At 39.4% G+C, this 7,703-nt stretch overlaps 1 pseudogene; it reads left to right on the forward strand.

The window, feature by feature from the left end:
- Positions 1-1,603: 1,603 nt before the first annotated feature.
- Positions 1,604-4,219, forward strand: LOC116252916 (caffeic acid 3-O-methyltransferase 1-like; annotated as a pseudogene).
- The last annotated feature ends 3,484 nt before the right edge of the window (positions 4,220-7,703 follow it).

Raw genomic sequence — 7,703 nt, forward strand, 5'->3', positions numbered from 1 at the left:
TGTAAGGTTAAAACCTAGTTACTAAGCTCTAAATGCCATTGAATTATGATAATTCAATTTAAATTTAATAAACTTCAAAAATTTTATCAAATTTGATTCGAAAAGGGTATTTTCGTCCAAAACTTGATTGAAAATGGATTTCAACTCAATCAAACTTTCACTTGAAGAAATTCAATTTAAATTTGGTATTTGATTCATGCATTTGACAAATTCAAATGTTTATTTGCCTTTCATAAACCAATTTAGGCTTTTTAATCTTAATTTGACCGCAGAAGGGCAAAATTGTCCAAATTGATCAATTTCGATCAATTGACCAAAGTCAAAGCTCATTTGCGAGTAGTTTGACTTTATTTGAGGTAATTTGATAAATTTGGATCAGGAAAGCTCTTAATTGAGCTAAATTGTACTTTGACTGAGTTTAGTCAAAGTGGGTTTGGTTCGGTCAAAGTCTATTTTCGTCCAAAACTTGGATTGTGAGACAGACCTACTTTTTGGCCGAGCTGAGCTCATGTTGACTGAGCCTAGCTAAGATTTGGGTGCACTAGGGTCGAACCTACTTGCATTAAGTAGGTTATGTGAGTTTGACCAGTCTAGTAATTGCTTCGTTGAAAATGATTTTTTCTTTAAAGAGGACCTGGTTAAAGAAGAGAGAGAGACATAAATGTCTCCCTTTTCCTAGGTTTCTCCTTTATTTCTTCTTGAAAATGTCTTTTCTTCAATTAATTTGAGATAAAATATTTTTTTTATTTATTTTATTTTTTTAAATGGAAGGGGCATGGCCCCTGGGGGGCTCTTGACCACACGGGCTAGGTGGGCCCACACGTGAGTCCCACGTAGCATTGTAGACTGAATTAGATCCAATTCTTGGATCTAAGTCAAAATTTGAATTTTGCAATTGGATTTGAATTTCAAATGACATTTGCAATTGGATTTGGATTTCAAATGACATTTGCAATTGGATTTGGACTCGTAATCCTACATTGGGATTCGTGTCTCGGGTTAAATTCACGATTTGAATCTAATTGTTCTTTAGATTCGAAATTGGCTTTGAAATTGCAAATTTTCACAATTCTTTTATGAAATTTTCACTTTGCTTCAATTTTGATGTGAAAAAATTTGGGGTGTTAACAATGTGCATACTTAATGTTTTGCTGTTGTGAATTCCTTTTTCATTGGGCGGTTATTTCATTTCTGATTGTCAGCTAAACTAGAACGATTGTTCTTTTTCATGACCGGTATTTTGCTTGAACTAGGATGATTGATCTTTTTCATGGCCTGACATTAGGAAGGGGCAAAAACTGTGGCCAAAACACACTTATATCGCGTGGCTGCACACAGAAACAGCCACGAGATGTGAATACTACTGTTTAGACCATCTTTCACCAGATAATTTATGGTTCACCGGCACGATTTTGGCGTGTTCTTTTCTTGTAACCTTTTTATCATGTGACCATGAGAACTTCGTTCATTATTGTCTAAAAGTATTTCTTTTCGCGTGGACACTGTGCTTCATTCATTTTCTTTTACACGTTTTTAGCCATCGACTGCATTTGTTATGTTTCGGTGGGAACATTCATGCCAATTGCAAAGCGGTTTGAATAATTGTATGTGCTGTGTGTGTCCCCTTGTCTATAAAGATTATTATGAGGAGCCACACTTTTAAGCTACAAAGAGGTTCAGCTTAGATCTCTCAGCTTCCAAGATTCAGAAAAGAAAGGGAGCCCGACACCCGATCTAGGCATATTCTCAGTGAAGTAAACACAAAAGGAGGTCACCTGCCTTGCTGCAAATTCTTTTGCCTTTTGTCTAGCAGATTAGTGGAGAGCCGTCCGATCATGAGCACCATCAGTGGGTCGGATGAGCAAGCATGCCTATCTGCTTGGCAACTGGCGAGTGCTGCTGTGCTGCCCATGGCCCTCAGGGCTGCCATAGAGCTGGGCATCTTAGAGGTGATGGCCGAAGCTAGTAAGGGGGAGGGATCAACACTGCTTACCTCCGAAGAGATAGCGGCACGACTGTGTGCAAAGAATCCGGATGCACCGGCCCTGATAGAGCGCCTGCTCCGACTGCTTACAAGCCACTCAATTCTCACCTGCTCTGCCACCACCAACACCAACAACAATCACGATTGCAGGACGCAGCGGTGATAATCTTCACTTTTCCTCCCCTTTAGTTTCTCTCTTTACATACGGGAGATGTGAGGAACGACGCCAACAGCGCGTCGTCAATCACATGCCCTCTTCTAGAGCCGTCCATTTCGAGAGTCAGCGATCTCTTCGATGGAATTTTCTGTTGTTGAGAGGGAGGCACTTGCCTCCAGAAATGCCGGCAGTGGTCCTCAACCACCGGCGACCCCTTGTGGGGCTGTTCCTTTGCATTTTTTTTTTTTTTTTGGTTTGCAGCCCCACAAGGAGCTTTATTCCATCCAGCTATCAAGCGTCGTGTGTGAATGGCTGCAGGTATTTGGACGATTGGACAAAAATATAGGGGAATTCTATGTGTTGTTGTGCATGCCATGTCTAAAAAACAAATATATGTCACTAAAATGCAATGGGTGGGGATGTTGTGAACAGGAGATATGGGCTGGGAAATAAATCGAGGTTCTTGTTCGGAGATGAGAATGGTGATTCCTTTGGACCTCTGCTTCTCATGTTGCAAGACAAGGTGTACATGGAGCCGTGGTATCATCTCAAGGACGTAGTGTTGGATGGTGGCATCCCCTTCCACAGGGCCTACGGCATGAACTGCTTTGATTACCATGGGAAGGACCCACGCTTCAATGAGCTATTTAACAAAAGCATGCACCATCACTCGGCCATCATCATGAAGAAGATCCTGGAGACGTATACTGGCTTCCATGGCCTCCACTCCCTGGTGGACGTTGGGGGAGGGACTGGTGGCAACCTGAGCCTCATTACAGCAAAGTACCCCCACATCAAGGGCACCAACTTCGATTCACCACATGTCATTGAAGAAGCTCCAGAATATCCTGGTAGGTAACCATTATGCGTCAGATATACCTTTTTGGTTGATGGAATGAAATTAATTCAAATTAATAACTCAATTTTGCCACGTTTTTATACATAAAAAGAAATAATTAATAAACTGAGGTATACATATCCTGCAGTACTGATTAACAAACCGAACCAGCTTACATGGTGGTGTTTGGGCCCCTCGGCTTTTGAGGTTAGCTTACCAAACCAACCATGGAAAGCCAGATTTAGGCCCAAGAGACTGTTGGTAAAGTTGTGCCGACCTAGCTATGCCAAATTATTTGACATAGTGTGTGGCATGAGTCTGACATCCTGTGTGCTGATTGCACGTTTTCTGCTGTCATGTAATGTAGGCGTTCAACATGTTCAAGGTGACATGTTTGTTAGCGTACCAAGGGGCGATGCCATCTTCATGAAGGTTCTGTCTTCATCCTCTCTCTTTCTCTCTCTTTCACATTGAAACTAATTTTTGGTATTCGATTTTTTCTGCTTTGGTCCAACTATCCTTGATTAAATATTCCATCTTTTATATATACATATATATAGCTAACGATTTATTAATCTATTATTCTAATATGCATGATGACTAAATATGCTGCAGTGGATCCTTCATGACTGGGATGATGATCATTGCCTGAAACTGCTAAAGAATTGTTGGAAGGCACTGCCAGAGAATGGCAAGGTGATTGCTGTGGAGATGGTTTTGCCGGAGACTGTAGATAACAGGTTAAGCACATCTGCGGCGTTTCAGCTCGATGTCTTGATGTTGGCAGTAAATCATGGAGGGAAGGAGAGGACGGAGAAGGAGTTTAAGGGTTTGGCGAAGGCTGCTGGGTTTACAGGGATCAAGGCCATATGTTGCGCTTACAATTTCTGGGTCATTGAATTCTACAAGAACATGAACACCAATTGCCTCTAGTATGAGTACTGTTTCAAGAACCATGAACATTTCCTTTTGAAACAGTGTAGTAATATAGATGGCTTTGAAATAAAATAGTGTGGAACAAGGTGAATCTCCTCGTTGTTGAGGGAGACGGGATGCCCCCAAGAACACTGTGCATTCATTGGGTTCTTGGGCATTCCATCCATAAAACTTTTATTGTATTGTGATTGCAAGTACATGCTCTCTATTGCTTAGTTGTATTTCGACACTATATAAATAAGACAATTTATGTGGGCTGGTATGGACAATGGCCGCATCAGCCTACTCCTACCTGTGCTGCCGTTTTGATTGACCCAAGTAATTTTGTGAGGCGCGGTTCTGACCTTTGTCAGTTCCATGAATAAGGATTTTGCTTTTATTTAACGTGACAAGTTATAGTCCCTTTGTATTTCGCCGATCATTCCAATTCCTTATTTTTTGGCCGGTCTGATCTTATATATAATGTAGCATTTGCCGCTCTGCTCCATGACAAAAAATCTTATCTGGCTCCTTTAGTCAGCATTCGACCTCCAACCCTTCCAACCCTATATATGTGGTGATTTGAGATCCACAATTCAAATCAACCTAGATGCATTGCTTTCTAATGAAAAGGAATTTGAAAACCAAGCATCTTCTCTATACTCCATGCCGATATATTCTTATATCCATATATAGGAAGGTAGAAGTGTTTCACCATCCTTAAGAAGTGCATGAATTAATTCAGGAATGCTCAGGCTTGTCGGTAAGTGCGTTAGGGTGGGGGAGAGCAGATCTTCCAACAAAACATTTGGGCTTCCCACTTCAAAGCCAAGAAATTACTGAAACCCAATATGAACTAACCTTGTTAAAGGTGAATTACTGAGTGGAAGAAGGTAATGTTGTCATATGTCGGCAGATCTCCCTATTTACTAGAGTCTTGTCACGTGGTTAGACAGCTGTTTGGTAACTTTCTTTGGTGTGATATCCTTGCTTGGCTGGAGAGAGATGGCAGCCATGTACAGAAGTTTTTGAAAGGCCTGGAATTGATATACGTTTGCCTGAATCGGCTGACGACCAATCAGACTTGCTAGTATGGTCTGATGACAACAAAGAGACCATTATTAATAGAAGAAGTAGTTGGAATGTGAACAGTATTGTCTGCACATTATAAAGTAATTCTGCACTAAAAAGTATGTTAATTAAGTGTGGTAAGGGGGTTAAAATCTGATGGAGACGATGGATGCTGTCGGGTGACTAAAACTAAAAAACTTATCACTACTAAAAAGAATTACAACGAAACAATTGCAACACCACAAAACAATTACAACACCAGCATAGTGACGATTATATGAGATCTGGTTTTGGTTTGATTATGAAACTATATACCAAAATTCGAATTTGACCACTAACCGGATCCAAATCTTTTTACCAGATCCAATTAAGCAGATTCAAAAGGAGGTTGGTAGTTAGCATCCTTATTTGCAGCCAAAAAAGCCACGTCAAATTCATCCTTGCCCATATTGCGCGTCAAATTAATCCACCACATATTATCCTTTTTCTAATTGACAAATCCGTTTTTACCATTTGTACATTACGAACAAATTAGTTTTTTACCATAATTTGTTGAGCTACTTTGACGGAGCCCTGTGTAGAGTACAAATTTCTACCTTCAGCTTTCAGATTATTTAGTTTAAGAAAATAACCACGATAGAATAATTAAAGAGTATCCCCATAGTTTTCCGGGGATCTTTTATTTGCCTAGAAATGAAAGGCTTCAAATTTTTTGCAAAGGCAAAGGACCACTTGAGAGCATCTACCGTTGTGGGTGTGACAAATGTTTTAATAGCAAAAAATAAGGACCTATTAAGTGCTTTTTCTTACAATTGATTGTCATATTTTTACTAAAATGATATATAAGATCTAATTAATTAATTTTTGCTCTTATATTATATCAACTTGAGTCACAGTTTAACTATGCTGGTATTAAAAACAATCGGACGTGGTCTTTTTTTTGTATTTTAATTGTCTCTCTCTTGTACATTGAAACTGATTTTTGGGTATTCGATGTTTTCTGCTTTGGTCTAACTATCATTAATTCCATCTTTTATTATACATATATAGATAGAGACGCGCGCACACACACACACACACACATTGACTTTAAAATTTAAGCGCCAAATTATTTATTAATCCATTATTCTAAGATGCCATGATCATAAATATGTTGCAGATTCATGTCTGGGATGATGATCATTGCCAGAAACTGCTTGACAATTGGCATGCTACGCAAGTTATAAATTAAAATGTTGATAAGGATGGGCTTGTCGAGCACATCGTCGTGGACCTCAGGAAGGAGCAGAATCAATAAACCGTTGGAATGACCTCTACACAGGTGCAGTATTAGCATTTAGCGGAATATCAAAACTATTACTTATAATTTATCAGGACAAATAGAAGGCGCATGAAAGAGTATGCCAACCAACGCTTACGCATTATAAACAGTTCCACCGAAGTTTCTCGCATAAAACCAATGAAAGGAAAACAAATGGGGAAAGAATAAGGTCAGGCGTGATGAAAAAAATGAGGGGAAAAAATAAGTTTTGATAATACTTTCTTAAATGGATTTCTAATCAAAGAAGTTTATATGTTGCAGTTTAGAAGACCCCAACCACCCCAATTATCTGTGCTGTCTTGTGAAGGCCTTAAACTGCAAGAAACAGGCGCCACATGCCCGGTACATGTGCCTCAGTCAATTCTCCAATACCTTGGTTTTCAGATCTCTACGGCATATCCATCCTTATTCATTTCTAAAGGATGCAAAGCCTTCTTGCTTGTCGATGTCAACAACCTACTAGTAATATGTTCATCTAACGAGGTAATATTCAATGTGATTCATGACTCAAACAACAAATTGATGTCCTTTATAAAAATGATTGCATTTATTTTAGTCAAAGGAATTACCTACTCAATATCCTTAAACAAACCCACATGGAGAATGCCAAGGCATCGGCTACACCTATGAGCACCACACTTAACTTCATAAGGATGGAATTCCTTATGAAAATGACACTTTCTATCTCGTTCGAGCACTTCAATATGCGTGCTTCACCAAGTCGAATCTTTCTTTTTTCAGTCAATAAAGTATGTCAATGCATGCATCATCCACTGCTGATCACTGAAAAGCGGTCAAAAGAATGATAGGATATTTTAAATGAACCACAAACCCATTGACTCTCTAACCCTACATCGAAGCTGATCGACTGATTGGGCAGATTGTTTGAACGACCGAAAGTCGACTGGAGGGTGTGTGATATTGATAAGATTTTTTGTCATGGAGCAGATGGGGCAAATGCTACATTATATATATAAGATCAGACCGGCCAAAAAATAAGGAACTGGAAATGATCGGCGAAATACAAAGGGACTAGAACTTGTCACATTAAAGAAAAGCAAAATCCTTATTCATGGAACTGACAAAGGTCAGAACCGAGCCTCATGAAATTACTTGGGTCAATCAAAACGGCAGCAGAGGTAGGAGTAGGCTGATGCGGCCATTGTCCATACCGGCCGACGTAAATTGTCTTATTTATATAGTGTTGAAATACAACTAAGCAAAAGAGAGCATGTACTTGCAATCACAAAATACAATAAAAATTTTATGGATGGAATGCCCAAGAACCCAATGAATGCACAGTGTTCTTGGGGGCATCCCGTCTCCCTCAACAACGAGGAGATTCACCTTCTTCCACACTATTTTATTTCAAAGCCATCTATATTAGTTATTACTACACTGTTTCAAATGGAAATGT

This window comes from Nymphaea colorata, chromosome 4 (genome assembly GCF_008831285.2).
Source record: "Nymphaea colorata isolate Beijing-Zhang1983 chromosome 4, ASM883128v2, whole genome shotgun sequence".
Lineage (NCBI taxonomy): Eukaryota > Viridiplantae > Streptophyta > Magnoliopsida > Nymphaeales > Nymphaeaceae > Nymphaea > Nymphaea colorata.